Below are 23427 nucleotides of genomic sequence, written 5' to 3'. Positions count from 1 at the left end.
AATGTAAATAAATATTCTATAACTATTACCAAAAATAAATGTATATTTTTTTTTATAAAAACCTGTGCACACTACATCTTTTATTTGTAACAAATGTACATATGTACCAAATTCTCCATTATAAAAAACATAGTAATATTTCATGCTGACTTTACTTAAATATTATATATTTATGTTTGAATATGTACTAAAAATTCAAGTATCCAAAAATGAAAAAATATTATTTGTCTGCACTGTTAATAAAACAATGTTAATAAAAATAAATGCATAATATTTCTTTGCTTGAGTCTTTAAATGAAAATAAAGACTTAAATAAAATATAAATATTGTTTTGTATTTAATTCCTATATTATTGTTTTCTGTATTTACAATAAAATGTTATTTTAAACTAATTGTCAGACACACATTTATTTTTTAATACACATATAAAATACTATTACCACTTAAACATACATTTTTATCATGAACCTTAATCCAAAATAAAGAACACATGTTTTACTATTCCCACTCTACAGTAGACCAACTCACAGAAGTTGCTGGACACTAAACATATATAATGTACTATTCCCACTCCAAACTATATTAACTCAGGGAAGGTGCTGGACACTAAACATATATAATTTAGTATTCCCGCTCTGAACTATATTAACTCAGGGAAGGTGCTGGACACTAAACATATCTAATTTGCTATTAACACTCCAAACTGTATTAACTCAGGTAAGGTGCTGGACACTAAACATTTATAATAAACTATTCCCACTCCAGACTATGTTATGGAGGAGTGTGGCTCAATGGTTAGAGCAGCAGACCCTGATGCAGAGTTCTGGCCCGAGACCAGGGTTCAATTCCCGCCTCGGCGGGTCTCGGGCTTAATTTCCTCGGACCTGTTAATTCTTGCCTCAGTGCCTATTCTAATCATGGGTCCCACGCTGCAACTCTGGGCAATAGCTTGCTTAACCTCCACAATGGCCCCAACAGCGCTAGGATGCCCAGGAGTGGGCACTTCACAGGGAAAGGCCAGGAAGGCTTCCACAGCGGTATGTGTACATTGCCTTGAGACCCCCTTGGGGGTGATACGTTGCGCTATATAAGCACTACATTACATTTTTACATTACAAACCATATTAACTAAGGGAAGGTGCTGAACACTAAACATATATAACTTACTATTCCCACTTCAAACTAGAAAAAGTCAGGGAAGGTGCTGGACACTAAACATATATAATTTAGTATTCCTGCTCTGAACTATATTAACTCAGGGAAGGTGCTGGACACTAAACATATCTAATTTACTATTCCCCCTCCAAACTATATTAACTCAGGAAAGGTGCTGGACACTAAACATATATAATTTACTATTCCCACTCCAAACTAGAAAATGTCAGGAAAGGTGCTAGACATTCAACATATCTAATTTACTATTCCCACTCCAAACTATATTAACTCAGGGAAGGTGCTGAACACTAAACATATATCATTTACTATTCCCACTCAGAACTGTATGAACTCAGGGAAGGTGCTGGACACTAAACATACATGATTTAATATTCCCACTCCAAACTATATTATCTCTGGGAAGATGCTGGACACTAGACATATACAATTTACTATTCCCACTCTGAAGTATATTAACTCAGGGAAGGTGCTCGACACTAAACATATATAATGTACGATTCCCACTCCAAACTATATTAACTCAGGGAAGGTGCTGGACAGTAAACATATATTATTTTCTGTTCCTACTCTAAACTATATTAACTCAGGGAAGGTCCTTTACATTAAACATTTATAATTTCATTAAAAAATTACATAAACACATATAAAATAATACCCAATATAAGCATAAATTAACCTATTCTCAATTTTACAAAAATATCCAGATAAAAATTATAAGACTTTTTAAATACTTTGAATACATTTCCTTCCATTGTAGCAGTGCTGGAACTGCCCGCCAGACATGCGGCGGTCCAACCACTGCGATTAGGCTGCGCCCGCCATACTGACTGAGTGTTTCTAAAAAGTTCAAGAATGTTATATCTATATATGTCAAGGTATATATATATATTTCTTTTATTGCTTTTTCAAAACATTGTATACATACAACTTATACAACATACTTCGGGCATAGAAGTAGATTCAATTAGCTAATACATCATTTTTACAACATCACATATCGCGGTCAATTATATAACAGTACATTAGTCATCCATTGACATGGTAGCTACTTGATGAGTGCAAAGGTATTCCGTGAGTGGAACCCAGAAGTCCCTAGGTCGGAAGCGAGAGTGCAATTCTTCTTCATAAGCCTGCAACGTGTCTTTGCAATATGTCATAACCCGTATATACTGTTTGTATGTAGGGCAACTCTTGCCTCCCCAGTGCATGGATATCTGTCTTTTAGCTAAGAGAAATGCTATTACACAGAACTTGCGTTTCAAGGATTTTAATTTTGGTACTAGACCTAGTAGACAAGTTTTAATTGTGCATTCTATCAGCGTCTCAAGCATCGCACCAATCATATTTGTGATTTTGTCCCAGTATGTTTTAATATCGGGGCAGTGCCACGCTAGGTGCAGAAGGTCTGCATCATCAGCTCCGCATCTTTGGCAATGTGCATTCAGCTGAATTCCAAAATGGCATAGCTTTTTTGGGGTATAGTAAGTCTGATGTATGTACTTATAATGGATAATCCGCAAATTGCCATTTGGGGTGAGCATGTTAGTCAGGGAGATGATTATCTTGTACCATATTCCACCTGTCAAGTGCATTAGATGCCTTTCCCCCTATATCTGCCTGGAGTGATGTGTATAGGATTTTAACCGGATGTGTATTGTGCGAGTTTTGGATAATAAGTTGTAGGACTTATAGGGTGGGTGGTTCCTGTGGGTATGATGGGTATAGTTGTTTGATAGCACCTTGCAGTCTGTGATATGTGAATGTAAAGAGTAGAGTGGGATTGCGTATGTAGTCTATCTGGCCAAGATCTATGAAGATGCCATCGTTATATAGATCCCTCATCGTAACAATCCCTACTTGTTGTAGTTCATCCATTCCTACCTTTTCCTGTGTTTGCCGGCCCATATAAGTCGAGTAACCATGGTGGAGATCCTTCTAAATATGGCCATTGGTGGTGTAATGGGAATGTTGGTGAAGAGGTAAAGAAGTTTCGGCAATATGACCATCTTAACAATGGCCATGCGATCCGGTAATGAAAGTGGGAGTTTAATCTATCGCTCCACTTTGTCGTCTAGTGTACTGATGACTGAGCCATAATTTTCAAACAGTACCACCTCCGGATTGCAATAAAACCATATTCCCAAATATTTAACGGGGTCCGTCTGCTACTCCAGGGGGAATTCCATCGGACAAGACACTGGTTGGGTTGCGCATCCGCCATATAGCCACCATGTTGAATTCTGTCATACCCTCTATTACCGCCCTCACCGCTTGTTTATGTGGTTCCCTAGTTGTTCCTGATCTGTCAACTTCCTCCACGAGTGATAGATTGAGATCTCCACCCCATATGAATTCCATGTCAGGTAGTTCTCTGAGGGTGCGCCATATATTGCAAAAGAATTTAGGATCATCTATATTTGGGCGATATGTGTTAATTAACGCCAGGTGATGCCCTCGTAAATGTCCCAGAACAATAATGTAACGGCCTTGCTCATCAGTTATGGTGCGTTCTATAATGAAGTTGACTCCCCTTTTTACTAAGAGGAGAACCCCCGTGAGTAAGAAGAGTATGAAGATGCTATGACTGGTTCGGCCCATTTATTGCCTATTGAATAATTATTAGCCTTGCTCAGGTGGGACTCTTGTAACAGAGCCACGTCTACCTGATGACGGTCTCAATAAGCAAATACTTGTCGTATTTTTGGGGGGTTATTTAACCCCCTAACGTTTCATGTTATGAATCTAATCTGAGGTGGTTTAATTGGGTATCACGTGATACACCCAGGTCTATAGAGTGTGGGAACAAATGGTGAGTTTCTTTTGTGTACATGTCGTGCAACACACATCAATACCACCATATGAGCAAATCTTGTTAACATTGTATTATACAGTTTGATGTACTTCAATAAGATCAGCCGTAAACAAACAAAACGTACCCGTAATCCCCCCACCCACTTCGGCATCCCAATTACGCCAAAGCCATACCCATATAACCAACAGTGCCATTGCACTAAACAGTGTGGGGAGCACCCTCTGGGAGGGCACTGAGTGCTCGTTTCAACATCTGTATAAAAACAGATGCGGCCGAGGTTCACATTTTGTGTGGTGTATAAACTAGTTAAAACCAGCACATCGGATTTCAGTGGATGTGTTCTTAACTTCCAGTTCCATAAATGGTGCCCCGTAATAGGGAGGGACTGATGATTTTTGGTATAAGCATCAGTGTGTTATGCAAACAAGACAACTAATCAAGCAAATTACTCGCAAGTTGTACATTATCTGCGCCATTATCAAATATCCACGTCACAGGAGCCAGGAGTCATTACGTGATATGTTATAGTTAGCTTCGCAAACATAACATGTGGCCAGTTGTTGACTGTAGGCATACCATGTAATGACAATCTTAAGGACTAGAGAGTGCGTAAGTTTAATAATCTCCCTCTTATGAGAGAGTACATGTGTGTGTCCAGTGTGTGGTGGCTAATTCTTTTATAGCATATTGCAGTCTCTAGTCACATATAGACTTTTGGGGATAGATCCCAATGGCGTAATAGCGCTGTACAGGCAAGGAAAGCCTTCAGATACAATACGTAACATGACAAGTGGTGAGAAATACCTACTTTGATCAAAGTTGCAGCGCACAGAAAATACATTATCACCTAGTGCCACCAATTCACTCTGAGTCCGGATCAGGCATAGGTACACGGTGGGTTTTTCGATTAGAAAACAATCCGGTGCAGCTTTGGGTGTTGGGACGATCTTCGGGCGCCCTTCGTGTGTGATGCGAAGTCTCGCTGGGTACAGCATGGCATATTCAATTCCCAGTTCCCTTAATTTCTTTTTGGAGGAGGCGAAGTCCTTGCGGGCCGTTTGCACCGCCATTGTGAAGTCTGGGTAGAAGGAGATATTTTTACCCTTGTAATTTATCTGTTGTTTCTCTCTCACCATGCGTATGGTTATGTCTCTGTCTCTATAATTTAGGATACGAGCAATTATGGGTCTTGGTGGGTTACCGGGGATTTGGGGAGGTGCAAGAGATCTGTGTGCTCATTCAACAACAAGCAGGTTAGAGAAGCTCTCAGTGCCAAAATGTCTCGCAGCATGTCCTCCACGTAGATTTTCATCCTACCCGTGTTGGTACTTTCTGGAATTCCAATTATGCACACATTACTATTTCGACGGGACCGAGCTTCCAAATCTTCATTTTTTTGTTGTATAACCACCAGTAGTTTATCCATCTCTGCACATTTGCGTGTCGTTGCACTAGATTCATCTTCGACCGCAGATATGCGCACTTCAAGGGGAATTAATTCTCCAACTTACAAAGTGCTAGGGGGCGGGTTTGCACAGTGGTTCATGGAGGGGGCGGGGCCTCCAGCGAGAGGCCAGCTTTGTTTTCTATTTTTTTTTTTAGTAGGGGGGCTGTGTGCTCCCCCTTCTTTGAGCATTTTTGTGGCCCTGGGGACCACATCCCCCATGGCCTGGCCCCTTTTTGGAAGAAAAAAAATGGGAACGGGGCCTCCTGAGGCCAATTTCAGCCCTGGGGACCCCATCCTCCGGGGCATGGCCTTCTTCTGTATATTTGGGAAGGGGGGCCATGTGGCCCCCCCTTCCCTAGACCACTATTGGCCACCAGGGACACCATCCCCAGGCCCGCCCTGCCGTTTATTTATTTTTCATTTAAATTGTAGGGGGTCCAAGTGGCCCTCCTCCCGGGCCACTTCTGGCCCCGGGGATCCAATCCCCCGGGGCCTGGCCTCACCGATGGGAACGGTGAGGGGAGCCCCAATGCCCCCACGGTCCCATCCAGCTCCCCGCCTCCTGCCGGAACTGGCACTGCTTTTGCACAAGGGGTGCTGCTGACATGCAGCTTCCCTTGCCCAAAAGCAATCTGCATTGGTTTTTGGAAGCGAGAGCAGGTTTCCTGCTCTCACGTCCAAAAACCAAAGCAGAGTTTGCTATGACCCGCCCTGTCATAGCAAACAGCAATGTCCTGGGGGTTGGGCACCTTGGTGCATTACCGGAGCCGGCCCTGGGGGTTGGCGGTACCCAGGGCCATCAAGGGCACCAGGAGGGGGTCGTCCCCAGGGCCCGGGGGTCCACAATGGACCCCCGCATTTGAATATTTAGTGCCTCGGGGAGGAGGTAGTCTGGGGCAGTGTGGGGGGGCAGGAGCCCCCCACACTTCTTTATTGTAATTTAAGCCCTGGGGAGGTGGCAGTCCCCTGGGCAGCGTGGGGAGGGCTGCGAGCCCCCTGCACATAATGAATAAAGCTCCAGGGAGGTAGTCCCCTGATAATTAATTACACATTGCCCCCAGGACCTGGCCCACCCAGGGTCTTACACATAATGAAGTGCGGGAGCCCACGCTTTTTTTTCTTGGTCGGATTTGCGCTCCCAGCGCGAATTCAGCTGCTTTAACAAAAAATATGCTTTTTTTTGGGCCTCGGGGTCCTTGCCCCCTTTTCTTGTTTGTTAACCTTTTTTCCACTGTTTTCTTGTGACTCGGGTAGCAAATCAGAGTGAAGCTCGTGCCCGGTACGGTTCGCGAATCCTCCTCGGTGCTCAGATATATACATTTTTATTTTTTAAATTGCTTTGGAAAAGCTGAACAGATTTACACAATTTTTTTAAAAAGCATGCTTTCTAGACTAAGACCTGTAGCCTGTTTCAAAATTCCTATGGAAATTAACATGGAGAAAACATGTTTCGGAACCCCCTTTTTTCTCAGCCCCTGCTTGCCGAATCACCCCCAAACTTTTAAGACAGGAGCTGACCTGAGTGAACCATTAGTTTTGAAAACTTCGCAAAGATTCGTCAAACGGCACCAAAGATATTGGCAAATCAAAAAACGCTTTTCCTATGGATAATAGGTCCTAACTATAACTACCTACTGGCATCTGCCAGTAGGTAATATATATATCTATATAATGCAAAGGTTCTTTTCCTGCTGAGCTCAGGTTCATTTAGTGACTTTAAGGGTTCACCCTGATAAGGGTTGTGACTGTTCCTTGGGGTGGGTAGTCATCCACACCGAATAATACATTCAAACGAAACACAAATGACCTTTTAAAATACTGGTACAGAATCCAACTGGCACCACCCTTATGAAATGTACTTCCTTTTCAGCTCATGGACAGTATCTTGACCCTTTGGCTATACTCTATAGGTCATCATCACGTTAGATAAGGGGCATGGGGCACCTCTATTGCTGTGACAGTACTTGCCAGAGGTTATAAAATGTAATAAGTAGAATCTGGTAAAAGCTGACCCTCTGAAGGAATGAGAGGAATCAACCACTTGTGGTCAGTGCTGATCTATTGCCTGAGTTCATGGCAAAATGCTTTTTCATGCTGAAAAATTCACTTTTGGCGGTGTATGCTACCTTCACTTATACATCACTAAGGCACTGGACATGAGAGTTTGTGATAATAGAGGACACCAACTCTTGCATGCCCTGTGCAGCCAATATGCTCTTTTGCTGAATTTCTCCAACCAGAACAGGCAGTAGGAAAGCACCAGACATGCCGGCCAATCTCCTTCTCTTGAGCCGGTGGAGCTGTGCCCTAAACAGAATGGCAGGGTGAGCAAAATAGCAATGAACTTAGGCCCAGATCTCTTTACTGGAGTGAATGTATAACATTGTTCTGCATTCTGTCCATCAACTGTTGTTTTTGCATTTGTCACCCGGAGTGGGACAGGTATGCCCAGTTGTGGGTCCCGGGCTTTCCATACCACTGGAGTCAAACTATCCTGGCTGCTGAGGGGTGAAACCCTGAAAGCGGTCCTAGGATGCTTGTTTCCAGTCCAGGGAGGACCTGGCCTGGCAGTTCGGGCTGGACTGTTCCCATTGGGCACAGTTTTTGCATATGGGTGGATTCAAACTGGAATGACATGGTGAGCAAAATAACAATGGATTTAGGCCAAGATTTCTGTACCAGGGTGAATGTATGACATTGTTCTGCATTCTGTCCATCAATTGTTGTTTTTTCTAAACAGAATCGAGGCAATCTTGATAGACAATTGTCCAAGTGCTATTCGAAAATATAAGTCATGCCAGTCAAGTTACGGAAAACCTTAAAATACTAAGGGGCATATTTACAAGGAAATTACAGAGGTCAGAACTGTGGCAAATTTTGCAGCGCTACGCTCCACCAAATCCAAAACTATAGTGCAAGGGTGCCTGTGTTGCAAGCAATGATTGTTTATGTGCAGGAAGGAGTCCCTTCCTGCACATAAACAATCAATAATGGTGATTTGCTGCTTTAATGTGTGCTTTTCTAAAGCCTGGTATTGCATGGCGTTCGTTTTTGGCTCTGCCTCAGATTTACACCTCCTTGTAAATCTGGCGCAGCATCAGAAAGCAGTGGGTGCTGCCGGGGAATGCCCACAGCAACACCCTTTGCATGCCGCTTTACTGCAGATAACTGAGTGAAAGTGTACCATATTTACAAAGTGGCATTAAGCCTAACTCCACTTTGTAAATAAGGAGCAGGGCATTGCGCCACAGGAACATAAAAAAAGTGATGTTTCGGTGGCGCAAGCCCCTTGTAAATATGCCCTTAATTTTACAAGAAGTGACAATCTTCAAAATGGCTGATTTTAAATATATCATTATTGCCAATGACCCCATATCTTCTGTAAAATGTTTGTACAGTACTCTTATTATTTTTTTCCAAGCCAATAGTTCTTCTCATAGTGGGATGTTTGAGTCCATGCTAACAATTTTCCAATGAAAACTATTAATCCCAGAGAGCAAAGCGCTGTTGGCTTAAAAACCAGGCCTAACTTTAACTGTTATGTGTGACATTGGTCTACCTGGCACCTTATTCAATTGCTACATGCAGGAGAGCAAAGCAAAATAACAATTATCAGTGTGATATAATGCAGGATTTATAACGCAACATGCCCCTATGTCACGCCGCATCTATTATCAATGCAACATCTTCAATGTTCCTCCATACATTATGAAGATTCGTCTAATATCAGAGCCAGGATCAATGAAAAGAGAACCCTGGAGGGCACTGGCGTAACGAAACTCGAGGGGGTCTCCCTGCAAGGCATGTGGAGGGGCACTCTCCGGGCTCAATCAGAGTGCTGTGCTGAGGGGGCCCCACACACCGCGGGGGCCTGTGTTACGCCCCTGCTGCAGGGCGAACCAGCAGCATTCGTTGTTAAACATGAAAGATCTAGTCCCATTTCAAAGTCATAAACCTTTCATGATTCGAACACTGCTTTGACCAATAAAACATACCATTACAGTGGCTAATGCATCCTCCAAGAGGCACACTGCCGCATTCTCCATTACATTAGCTTTTCTTTCCAACAAATTGTGCAAGTAAGCACATGCAAAGCAGCGAGCAGCTCCATTAAATTGATCAGGCTCGACTCAAATGATGCAATTCTGCCTTGACAGTGACAATTTCTAGTTAAAACGAAATTACTGTTTTAGTTGGGGAACGTCAACAAGTGTCCGGAGCTGTAATTATCGCTGGTGAGGAAAGCGAATTGAAAATAACCGTGGGCAGCCAGTTAGCCAAGAATCGTGCCTTCTTCCAAAGAGTTCATCTGACAAGCTGCAGACATCCATTAGTCCTTCTAGGGGCAGCTCCTCCGCTATGGCGGAGGAGCGTTGCCCCACTGCTTTTCAGCAGTGAGAAACTTACAGTTATTGTCATTTTATGTTTCGTGTCCTGCTGCTTTGCAGCGGGCGGGTGGCCATGACCGCTCTGCTCTCTGAGCAGAGCAGGGGAGGAGTGTTTTGCCCACTCCTAAGTGCACAATGACCGTTTGGTCAGCCCGCTCGGGCCGCACAAACCATTCATGGGCACTTCCCTGTTCTCCATGCAGGCTGCCTTACAGCCTGTATGGAGAACATGCTCACCCATACAGCCCCTGGCTAAGCGCAGTGTCATGGCGCTCAGACCAATCATAACTCTGCATTGTAATTGGCTTAGGGGAGGGAGCCTGACTGCCTGCTTCCTATTCTTGTTGGAGGCAGGCGAGCAGGATCGGAGAAGACGCGGGGCCCGGCCTCAAGGTAAACTTTTATGTTTTTTTATTTCCGACCCCCCCTTCCCTTGAATGACACCTGGCCCCCACCCACCCCAGCGCCTGCCCCGCCACCCGTGAGCCATGCCGCCTGCGACTGACTCCTTCCGCTGGTAAAAAGAACACATACTATGGAAGTGATTGTATAGTTTGACTACAAGAAGCCTATTTACTCTGGGGTTCTAATCACCACCATAAAAGCCCCACTTTTACTAAAGGTTTGCATGGGTTTTCCTACATCATAGCACAACACAAAAGATAGCTCGTATTCGCATACCATTGCAATGACCTGAGTTCACAACAACACAATTAAGTTTCATTGCGTGAGTGTTCGCTTACACTTTAGTAAATGTGGACCTACGTGTTAAAATGGTGTGCTATATCGGTTCATTTATTGTCACAGTCAGTACTGGTCTATAAAAGAGAAAATTAAGGGTTGAGTTGTGTCTCCATAGAAAAAAACTTGAATATTGATGGCTATTGCTGTAAATCAGCAGCGGCTGTCGCAAAAAGATATGGAGCAAAATAAAACACGCTTGCGGTACTGAAATGTCCAAATTAAAATAGAGTTTCACATAAATAATTCTCATCAATAACATTTACCACAATATCATCCTGTCGGAATTAATAAGAGAAAATCTACACCCAATGCGGCAATATTTAGGGCACAAGACGTCTGTCACATGATACTTTGCTAACAATATTCTGACATACGACTGTCCTTCATATCACCTTGTTGCACACTAGCCCTGCAAACTACAGGAGGTTACTCAAGTCCTGCATCAGTACATACTGGTCAATGCACAGACAGTACACATCAAAAAACCCAGAGCAAGACAGTCCTCAAACCACAACCCTTTCCCACAAGGTTCGTTTACACAGCTGTTAGGAAACAGTCCCACACTAATCTTTATTCTTGGACCATTATCGTGTTACACCTATCTCATTCTAATCAATCCCACAAGAAGGTTGCATTCACACCTCTATCACTTCCAGTCAATTTACAGTTGGCTTCTCCCGCGCTTCAACATTTGATCACATGCTTGGGCAAGCTAGCAATGTCGCTTGATAGCTAAACTTCCATTACTGCAACCTTCTGCATGCTTTCAGTCGTTCAAGGGAGAGGCAAGAAAGTTGAAGAAAATGTATTTTGAAAGGATTTTGTAAAAGCAGTGAGGCTAACTGTCTATATTCTCTACAGTTTTACAGATTTTCTTCACAAATTAAGCAAGACAAACGCCTTTATGTTTTGCTTGCCCTCAAACTTTCACTATGGATGGTTGACTTTTATTTGATCTGACCCTCGCCCAGAGCTTTCGATTTTATGAAAGTTTTATGCATAGTTCCATTGTTGACTTATGTCACAAATAGCTTTTAAAATTTAGTTCTGAATGCTCTTTTTGATTTTCCTAAAGCCGTAGGCCTCCAAATAAAGGAGAGGGTCAAAATAATTTTTGCTTCAAACATAGGAAGGAGGGTTGAATAAAAAGGTGCCTTAACATGGGTACTATATGCAATTATCTAATGCTTCAAGTCTGGATTCTTATTCAACCTGGTTTATCAACCCTCAGCACAGATTTTATTTGACAAGGCTAAGGGTAAGGGGTCTGGTATGATGTAGGGCGGATCACCACTGCCTGCATGGCGGTGGCGATCCGCCCTACATCATGCCCCGCCTGCCACCCATTTCCCCCCCCCATATTAGTATGGCGGGGGGGACGCCGGCAGACGGAAAGACCGTACGCCGGTTTTCTGCCGGTCGACTAGTCGTCTGGGCGGAAAAGGGTCTGGGTATGGTGGCGGTGTCTGCCAGACACCGCCATCCATATTAGCATGGGAGTGGGAAGCAGCCTTTCCGTGGCGGCAACGCCGCCATGGAAAGGAATACGGATTTTGCTTTCGGGGGCCCGTTGTGGGCCCCCAGGCTATTGGGGGAGTGGGGGGGCACCCTACATTGTCACGGACAAGGTGGTAGGCACCACACGGTGCCTGTCACCTTGTGCATGACAATGCACATTGTGCATTCCCAGCATTGTAGCGGACGGTGCTGTGAGCACCGCCCACCACAATGCTGAGAATAGAGGATGCCACCACCACCGTGGCGGTGGCATCCTAATTGCAGGTGTGGGACCGCCGCACCACTGGCGGCCGGTCCCAGCACCGCTAGGGTGGCGGGCAGACTGACATCCTAATAGGCCCCTAAATATTGTCCATAACCTAGTTGCCTTTCACTTGGCCGGCTCTCGGGCCACCTTTTTCTCTTGTTGCCCATGTGATGCCGTCTCTTCACAATCAACTGGGCTTTTTATATTATTTGGAATCTGTATCGCTCATTAAGAGTTTAGTTGTTACGTCCTATTTTTATTGCAGAAGCACTTTACTTCATATAAAAATGGTTTGAGGTAGTTGCAATCTTTAGCTACTCCTGAAATCTGCTTTTCTGTACTCAGTTACATTACTGCTGCTATAAAGTTAAGAAACAATTCTGAGTCTTAATTTTACAATTGTATTGTCCTAAAATGTTGTAGTTTCTATGATTTGCTACACTTTTTCTATTTCACTGATGTTTTTACTGAGAATGGGAAGAATGTATTTATTTTGTGATTTTATGCTTTTAATTAGGCTGAATAAGGTTCTTTTTTTGATTGAGTGATTGCATAATTAACTTCCTTATAGGGGCTCACGCCCAGCTCCCTTGATCCATTGGTTTGTTGTTGTTCCATTCACATGTTTCTCACATCCTCTACAGCATGGAGCTAAGGGTCAGCTAACATCAACCATTGGCTACCTTCACGGTGAGTGACAGCATTCTACTCTTTCACAAGGAGCACATACACACACACATTAGTTCCCTTCAATGACTGAGCTACAATTGCTATTCATGCCTTTTGAGACCACAAACCATATTTGCCTTTAGCCAATGTTTTTATTTGTTTCCTAATGGCGAGGGACCAGTCGGTCTCCCAACAATAAAGTTGTACAAAATGCATGAAAAAACTAGCATTGACAAAGCCAATAGGCTGCCAGCCAATGCTATGCCTAATGACTTTGCCCATGCTTGTATTTCCTTTAGCTGTATCATAAAAATACAGGGAGCGAAATAAAGAGACAGACTTTGTCAGGGAATACTCTTATCCAGTGGTATTTCAGTCGAATTTCAGGTGCAATGGCAGTATGTACCAACTTTTGCTACTCCAAATATTGAAGGATTTGCTTATAATTGGAAAATGTAATTTCTGACTCAGAAGCAACCCAAATAGTACTCGGGTTTTCAGACGAGGAAAACACAAAATATTTGTAACTACAGTGTGATTGTGGTTGCTTTGAAATGGCGGTCCAGATGCCAACGTGGCACACAAGGAATTCAATTAGGAGCAGCCAGCTGCTACCACTGGCTTGCTACCCTCGCTATCTCTAATCTCAGGGGTCACGAAGACAGGGACAGAAACATACAGATGGCTCCAACAGCCATATGTGCTGTCTGTGGCTTCCTTTCTGTGCAATTCCTCTCGCCTTGCAGCAGGCTGGTGAGGGTCTTAATGTGGACTAATAGGTCAACGGGATGATGTCCTCGACTGTTGAATGGAGTGTGAGGTCTATCCGCTGCTCCTGGCATTGTGGTGCATCAACATCCATGCCTGCACATCCAACACAGGTCACAGTGAGTCCAGCAAACCTACTTCACTCCCTTCTAAGACAATGCCCAGCTGATATCTGGGTCTCTACAGGTGCACGTGGAGGTCAAAGGCTTATAATAGCTTGATTTCATGCTGTATCACGCCAGGCCCATTCAAATAAATTAATGATGCAAAAGAAGGTCTTCAGGTGGAAATAACAAGCAACGCACTACGACAACAGCCTCATTGCACTAGTTTACACTGAAGTGCCTACATCGCCTGCATCGGGTGCAGACCCGGGCAGTGCACGCAGCTGCACAGCCATAAACACTGCAGCGAGAAGCAGAGTGGTTGTAAATCCCTGCTCTGTATTTGTCAGCATAAAAACTTCTAATAGAGTGTGCTACAAAAGGAGTCACAAAAGCATCAGCAGCCCATGTGTGAGAGCAAAGAGGCCCTAGAGCACAAAAAAGCACAAATAGGCACCAGGTCATTTTTAATGAAATGTTTGGCACCAAGGACTTCAATTTTGAATCAGTAGCTCATTATTTTGTTAGACAGGTTTCTAGAGATGTGTGAAAGCAACAAAGAAGGCATACGAGACTGAGCCGGATAAGGTACATGGATGTTTAAAAGATAACTTTTTATATCAGCAATAAAAAGAGGAAAATGTGCTACCAAATTATTTTCCCATGACTGTCCGAGTAACTGGAAAATAGGACAGAAGAACGTTTATTTGTTGTTGTAATCCTTCATATTATTTAATTTAAGTGATTAGTGGTTGCTTTGGTTCTGAATCACATATAGAACACCAAGCATTTGTTGTATCATATGGTTTAAATTAGAAAGGGCTCGCTAAATTAGCCAGGTTTTTAGGTATGTCTTAATCAATTTGCCAGCTAAATAATAAGAGATAATTTAAGAATTGACCACACTAGACGTCCTCTCACAAATGCCTGAGATGTATTTCTCAATTGCAAAGAAATTAAAATACTTTTTCGGTGTTTACAAATAATTTAATTCAATAGTTAAGTTGAAAGGATGTTGTTACATGATTATAATGTAACTTTTAGTGAAAATCTTACAAGTAATATAAACATGTTTATCAAAATGCAATTAAATGTTAACATGTTAGCAATGTATTGTGATATCTTAAGCATGTCTATGGGGAAAGGTTTAGGTTTATTACATTTGATTTTAAATTTTGATTTGATATTTGTTTGTACTGTGCAAACGGATGACGCAACTCCCTTTGCGTGTTCGAATTGTTGACTGTGCCCATGTTGAAACATAAGGAACTTAAACATGGGGCTTATTCACAGAGTTCCTGGTATTCCTAAAAAAGAACAGAAACCTTGACGAACGGTCCTTCAAGAAAGTCCAAATTATTGAACATTACTATGGACACTTGGCAAACTTAAAAAAAAGTTACACTGTTACTAGTGAAACCCCAGGAAAGACTAAGGGGCATATTAACAATGCAGCAATAAAAAATTATCGCCGATATTGCGGCCGTTTTCGGCCGAAAAGCGGCGATAATGTTATCGCCTTATCAGCAAAGACACGCTATTGCGTGTTTTGCTGATTTTGCTCCCGTCTCCAGCACGCCTAACTTAGCATTGCTAATGAGATGCAAAGTAGGCGTGTCTGTGGAAACAACATGGGTAAATATTGCGAAGGCAGCTTCGCAATATTTACAATGCGGGGAAGCGATTATTTTAATTGCGCTAAGTAAGCCTTAACACAGGAATTTAACGTCTGTTAAATTCCTGACTAAGGCATACCTAACATGGGAGGTGGCTTCATGTGATATGGCCACAGGGTCATATCATCAAGCATATTACCATTTTACATGGAACATTGTTGGAAAACCAGCGATGTTCCATGGAAAAGGGCGCTGGAATATACATCACCATGGCGCTAAGCGTTGTTAATACAACGCTAGCCTGGCGAAATATTCCAACAATAGAAAAAAATGCGGTATACAAGGTCCGCGATAATTATCGCTGCCTATTGCAAATATGCCCCTAAGAGCTTTGATCATCACTTTTGTTAATCATAGGACCTGCTGTGGGATTTGATGATTTGTGGATTTAGACACAATTTTGAATTGCCTTCCTGGGTCACTGCATTGAAACTCTTTTGGGCATGCTTAAATAAGTCATCATAACATATGCACTAACTGCACATATTTTGCAACCTCAGCTCACATTCAGTTACTTAACTTGCATTTTGTCTCTTTTGTAAATCATATTTTTCATCTAAGATAATGGATAAAATACACATCTTCAAATTCCATCAGGAGAAATCTTTAGAAATTACCAATTGAACCATTGGCTCATATCATAGATCGTTTTCACATGACATATTTTTCGAATTCAAATTGGTCAACAATTAAATGGCCCACAAATGAGAACTGATCCTTATCATTCTGCATTTCATAAGAGAGTCTGAATTCATTTTGATGTTTTTTTAGTGGTGTGTTGAGATGCCTTAAAGTCTAGTTGAAAACAAATTAGGAGAAGTCTACATATTCCTGTTGGGGTAGTTGGAATTTAAGCTGTTTTCATAAGGAGTATTAAAGGATTAAACCAAGGAGATGTGAGATATATATTTGAGTGCTCAAGAGGCCAATGTGATGCCAAGTGTTTCTTAAATTTGAATGGGAACAGAAATACTTACATTTACTAACAAACTTAAGAAACGCACAAGTTTAACTTTTTATCATTTAGAGTTTCTTTTGGGATGTTTACCTATCTTATTTAAGTTATCATATCTCTTTAGTAATGGGCCTGGTCTATAGAACATGCACAAAAGATATTATTTTCACTGCAAGATAGTTTATTACATAAAGTTATTCTTATCTTTGATTCCCTATGTATATCTTTTCAAGAATTCAGGGGTTCCCTACATTTCAATGCTACAAGCACATATGATCATGCACACCCTATACTGGAGTTTATTGCTTCATATACAACAAGAATAATGAATTAGAATGCCATCCCTGATCTCTGGCCACATTGAAATACCTTTTATCTGCTCATGCATTCCATATACATTTCTAAGGTTTTAGGAATAATGCCAGTTGCACCATCTTCTGGGAGTGGAAGGTTGAGAACACCCAAGGCTGAAAGTTGTGATCTCTTTCAAGGACAGGAGGTCAGGGACAATTAAGAGCAGCTATTAGCCCCACTCAGTTTTCCAGGTCTGCTGATACCCTTTTCTGCTTCTAAAGAGCATACATGCTATCTCACTCAACCTTCTGGCATATGTGATTGAGATTAGAAAAACATAACGCAGAAAACATTATATCCATTGATACAAATGGTTCACAGAGATGTTATCGGAGGCACCTTAGAATTAATTGAAGGTCTTCAGATGAAAGTGTTTTACCTGGAGAGTGGACAACAATAAAACCGTTCAATCTGCTTGCTTTTACAGCAGCTGGACCCCAGTGCTTCATTTAGGAAGGGGTGTCAGGTCTACTCGATGGTGCATGCAAGTGTCCTAAAAGAGCTGTAATTCCGAACACTTCTGTTCAACTTTGAAGCCAACAGCTGTACTGACTTGACATTTTTGACTCCATTTTGGCTTGGGAAGAGGAAAAGGAGACAGGCCCAATTCACAAAGATAAGACCTGTAGTCTAAGTTTACCTTTGCAAAATGAGCTCTAAGACTTCAGGTCTAAGTTTACTTTTGTGAACTGGGTCCTCAGTCTGCACATTATCACTCTTCATATTAATCACCAATCCCTGCTGTGGCTAGCATGATAGCTTAGTGGATTTATGCATCTTCTGTTGGGCCCATCCAGCACTGAGTTGTTGAGTGAGGGTTGATGGGTGAGGTTGATTAAGCTGTGCACCAATGCCATTGATGTGGATAATAGTGAAACATGTTATTACTGAGTTCAGACTGGGAACTGACGGACCATTTGTTAAAAAGGGGGTCTCTCCTCTGCAGGTTGATACCCTGTCAAGTACGGACCCTTCTTCCAAGTCAGGATAAGGAAGTTACACTTCTAAATAAAAAACTGCTTCCCTCCTTGGTAGCTTGGCACGAGCAGGCAGGCTTATCTCAGAGGCAGTGTGTAAAGCATTTTGCACATAACAAACAGTGATACAGTGAAAACACTACAAAAGGACACCACAACAGTTTTAGAAAAATAGCCAATATTTATCTGTGTAAAACAAGACCAAAAAGATAAGAATCCAACATACAGTTCTTCAAAAATCTCATTAAGCAAAAATAGACTTTTAAAAACAGTTCCTTGATGTCGATGGGCTTTCACAGCATTCTGACCACACAAATCCAACAGTTCTGCCTGACCGCAGTATCGCAGGCCAGCTATGGTGTTGGGAAGACCCGCAAAACAGTCCCTTTAGAAATGCAGGGAGTCAAGGACCTTGCAATGAGCTCTGAAGAGCTGGCGTTGGCAGGCGTTGATTGAGGAGGTCGATGTAGGAGTCGTCAGGCCCTCGAAGTCACACGCAAAGCAGGTTGAACTCCGTTTGGTTGAAGGGGGGAGCGCCCATGGGTGTCAGAGCTGTGGTGTGATGTGCAGCAGTGCAGCATGGTGCCCTCAGGTCACGGCGCAGGCAGTGGGTGTGTGACAGCATCCAGCAGCATTGTGGAGACCAAGGCTGCGGTGCGAAATGGGACGGTGCTCTTTGCTGTGCTGGCAGGTCACGGTGCAAGCAGCGTCGTCGTCGTTGCTGAAGCGCTGTCATTGGTAGAACAATGGGGCATTTCTGTGTGCGGGGCCCACAGGTCAGGGTGCAGGCGGCGGCATCGGTTAATGAACTAGAGTCGATGGCACTGGTGTTGGTGGGCCAAGACTGTGGTGCGGGACAGAGCAGTGCATCATGTAACTTAAGAGCGGTGCCCCCAAAACACGGTGTAGGCAGCGGCGTCAATGTCAGCTTGGAGCGGTGGTGGTGGTGAGACCAGGGCTGTGGTGTGAGGTGGACAGACAGGGCGATGTGTTCACCACGAGCGGTGTCCATGGGTCACGGTGCCAGCAGTGGCGTCAGTGATGGCATCGCATCATCATCAGGAATACCAGGGCAGCGGTGTGAAGTGAGGCAGTGTGGAATGCGGTGCCCACAGGTCACGGTGCAAGCAGTAGCTCGGTGGTGGCATCGGACAGCGTTGACGGTGAGACCCAGTTTGTGGGGCGAAGTGCGGTGGTGCCCTTTGCGGCACCTTCAGGTTAAGGAGCTGACAGCTGCATCGTTGACGGTGTTGGGTTACCTTTTTCCTCTGTGGCAGCTGAAACATCCAGTTGCAGAAGCTGGTGCCCAGAAGATGTTGATGTCTTTGATTTCCCTTAGACTTCCAACAGGAGGCAAGCTCTACATCAAGCCCTTGGAGATACTTAGGATGCAGAAAGCACAGTCCTTTCCCTGCCCAAGACAGAAGCAGCAACTGCAGGCCAACCCAACAAAGCACAACAGCAAAGGGGCAAGACACCTCCTGGCAGCTCTTCCAGCTCTTTTTCCTGGCAGGTTCCTTAGTTCAGCAGAAATCTAATATTTTTGGGTCAGGGCCCCAATATTTATACCACATTTTCCTTTAAAGTTGGTATAAACAAAGTTCCTCTGCCACACATAAACCGGTTCAGCCTGGCTCAGGCCAGGTTCACCACAGGAGGCGGAGACAGATTTGCCACAGTCTATTCAGATTCAAGCAACAACTCCTGCCGCTACTCTAAATGCAGCCAGGACTATTCAGCCTGGTTATGAGTCAAAAAAGGAAAGTCAGGACACACCTCAACCCCTGTGTCTGTCTAGTGTGAATGCCCATCCCTTGTTCCTCTCACTCCAAATCCAGACAGGTAACACACAAAAGGCAGAGGCACACAGGATGGTTAAGCAAAAAAATGCCCACTTTCTAAAAGTGTAATTTTCAAACACACAATATAAAAGTAATCTTTACTAAAAGATGTAGCTTTAAATTCTGAGTTCAGGAAGCCTAAACTCAATTTTTCTATCTTATCCCAATGGAAAGTTATGCTTGTAAGATGTAACAAAGCAACTCCCATGTCAGCCTATGGGACAGATAGCCTTGCAATATTGAAAAACGAAATGCACAGTATTTCACTATCAGGACATGTAACACACACCAGTAAATGTCAATCTTTCACACACACTGTACCCAGCCCATAGGGGTATCTAGGGCCTATATGTGAGAAAAGGGACAGTTGCAGCTTGGCAAGTGCGTGCACTTGCTAGGTTGACATGGCAGTTAAAAAACTGCACACAGACACTACAGTGGCAGGTCTGAGAATCCTTTGAAAGGCAACATTTGCAGGTGGCACACTTAGTGCTGCAGGCCCAATAGCAGCATTTGATTTACAGGCCCTGGGCATGAACAGTGCACTGTACTAGGGACTTACTAGTAAATCAAATGACCAATCATGGAACCCCAATCACAACACAATTTATATGGAGAACATATGCACGTTAGCAGTGGTAACGTGCCCAGAGTCCTAAAACCAACAAAAACAAGGTCAAAAACAGGAGACCAAAAAGCAAAAAGGCTGATGGTAAATCTGCTGAAAAAGCCAACTCTAGCACCCTTCCTCGCTTAATATTAACAAAAGTGTATTCTGTATTAATCACATTTTGATTACTATTTTGTTTCCATTCAACCTTTAATGTAAGTACTATTGATCTGGTCACCAGCTACTTTATTACATAATCTTTCCTGTTTAGCTGGAGGCCAACAACATACAAGGAAACCTATACACACCAGCCCCACTCCCACCCTCCTCCTGTGATAAGATTTTCCACCCGCTGCTGGTACTCACCCTGGACATCCGAGCTGGACAGACGCTGTGGGACTTGACGCACTCAGCTCTGATGTCCATCGGGAAGTGGATGAGTTTGTGTGTCATGCCGATGGTGGGAGAGCCATCAAAACACTGGCCAAAACGCAGGCTGGTGCTTCAGTGACAGACGTGATATTCAGAAGCCTGATTACCCCATCGCTGATGGGAGAGTACTGCCAAGAGGATAGCTCAGTGGGTTGAACACCTGCTGCAGAGATATCTGTGTGCACCCTAACGCTCACAACTTTGTATGCTTGCAGGGCTCTGTTGGTGCTTCCACCTTTAGGATTGCTGAATCAAATACTGAGGGCCCAATTCATAATGGCAAACTTAGACAGACACAAAGTCTAAGCTTAGACCTGAAGCCTAAGTTTGCCTTTGTGAACCAGGCCCATAATGTTTTACCATACTAAAGAGGATAAAACAGACAGTGCACCAATAGATTTACAAATGCTTAAAAATCCTGATTGATCAGTACATGAAGGAGAAACTTAAAATATGAGAATGTATTATTCTCTCTATTCCCACGTCTTGGCTTTAGCAATGTCTTCATTCGCAAAATATTACTCGTTTACACTCTCCCCACTGCCCGCCTTCGAATCAATGGTCAAGTTTCTGATCCCATTCCTATTGGGCGAGGCACCCGCCAGGGGTGCCCGCTTTCCCCTATGCTCTTTGCCATCCCAATGGAGCCCTTAGCGGCTAGACTTCGGCAACATCATAGTCAGAGGGGCATTGCCTTTGCGGCCCACACCCTCTTGGTCTTGATGGAGCAGGTAAAACAAAATTTGTATACCTCCTCTAATTTGCATGAAATTAATTACGTTATCATTCTAAAAATTAATTTACATAACATGTTTGCAATAGAAGTAGTAGCAATCAATATTTGCACCTTGATAAACATGAATACACGAGGGACTGAATTGCTGATTGCATGGCTAAATTAAATAATTAACAATGGTATGCAAACTAACCTTAGAATGTGGTGAAATAGTAAAATTACATGATTTATATTGCTTTGTGATTGTATTGTGGCTTAAAGTTATCGTATGGTAAGCATTATCGCTTTAAATGTCGCTGCAGCTAGGAAAATACTAATATATAATGGAATTAGTGCGGGTTTGAACATTAGAATCTTCATTTCTACATATTAATTGCTGCTATGTCTATTTTCGCTTAGTTAATGTTCGGGCTTACTAAGCCGCAGTACCCAAGATGGCGTTCTCTGAAGCAGATGCCACCATGTGCACACGATGATTTCTGCGCATGCCCAGATGGCTCTTGAGATCACGAGGTGATTTGAACTCCTGACATCGTGTTCCTTGCCAAGGTCGATTTGTTGGGAACTTGACCGCAAGCCAGAAGATGATCGAATGAGAAACTTGGGAGAAGACAAAGGATGAACCTGTCAATAGGACCCTTTTGCCTTGAAGAGATACATTTGCCGTTCCCGCCTGAGAAACTGAAAAATAACTTTCAATTTGTGACCCCTTGTGCCAAGTCACCATGAAGAACCATTTTGCGCTGGGTTTAATGCAATGAACTATTGATAACCCAGAACTGTCCAATCAGAACATTTGGTCAGCCCCTAAAGTTGCCATATCTTGTAAGAAGTAAGGGGAAAAAAGGGTATAAGAACCCTTCATCAGTCATTATTGAGTTGTTGCTGTTGTTGGTGAAGTTGGAGTTGCGGTTGCGTTTAATTTTCCTTGAGAAGTAGTTCTTGTTGGGTGGTTGTTCCTTTTTCAAAATTCTAAAATTTATTCTATGCTGTCAGTCTGAGTGTGGAATTGATTTATGCATCCGGATTGATGTATGGACTTTGCTGAGTATCTGAACTTTATTACGCCGCATCCTGTAATTTGCACGATGGTTTAATCTTTTCATGAGGGTCAGGCTGTCTTTCCCGAGGGAGTCTCCACCTGAGAATGCAAATAATTCCCTATTTGATCTGAAGCTATCATCATCTGTCTATTGGTAAATGATTTACTGCATTTTTGTTAAATCTATGTCTAAGAGTAAATGTTTATTTTCTCTTTAATAAATCTAAAATTAAAATAATGAGCTGTAATCAATAAATGTAAGATTTAAAAGTTTGATTAATGTTTAGATAAACAAAACTGAAATAATAAGAAATTAGTTTATGGTTCTTAAATTTATTACTGAAAATATCAAATGTTTCCTAGGCTTTAATTGTGTTTTAGCTGGTTCTAATTCACCATCACCCAGTCCAGCTAGTTGGTCCATCGACCAACCAGTGGAGTGCCTTGATGATAAAGTCAGGATTCAGAAGACTATATATAGAATGTATATATATAATTTAGTAGAAAATTAGTCCTGATAGATAATAAGGTACCCACTTGGTCCAGCAGCCTTTCTCCTGTGTACAGATTCGAGTGAGTTGTGTGAATGAGAAGAGTGTTGGTGTTATGGGCCCCACCAATGGATGAATGTATGAATGAACTGTTGTGATTGAGAATCTATGACATAAGGAGATTATGTAAATGTTGTCCTCCGCGCTGGATCAGTCTCCATGAACGCGGACGATATTATGCTCTATGTCCGCCACCCCCAAGAAAATCTCATCCCCCTGGTATGCGAGATCATACGGTTTGGTGGATACTCCGGTATCCAGGTGAACTGGAGTAAGTAAGTCCTATTTGCTCTCACCGATGACTCTACGCCCTTCGCCCCAGACTACCCTTTTGTTTGGGCATCTGGTCCCACTCGCTATCTAGGTATCTGGCTTAGCAG

The 23427-nt window shown here is 42.9% G+C and overlaps 1 protein-coding gene across 1 annotated transcript in view; it reads right to left on the bottom strand.

Annotated features, from left to right (window-relative positions):
• The window catches only part of DAB1 (DAB adaptor protein 1), a 3595579-nt gene that overhangs the window by 3168624 nt on the left and 403528 nt on the right, over positions 1 to 23427 (bottom strand). The window lies entirely within an intron of this gene.

Source organism: Triturus cristatus, chromosome 4_2 (assembly GCF_964204655.1).
Source record: "Triturus cristatus chromosome 4_2, aTriCri1.1, whole genome shotgun sequence".
NCBI lineage: Eukaryota > Metazoa > Chordata > Amphibia > Caudata > Salamandridae > Triturus > Triturus cristatus.
This window is presented reverse-complemented; position numbering and strand designations above follow the sequence as displayed.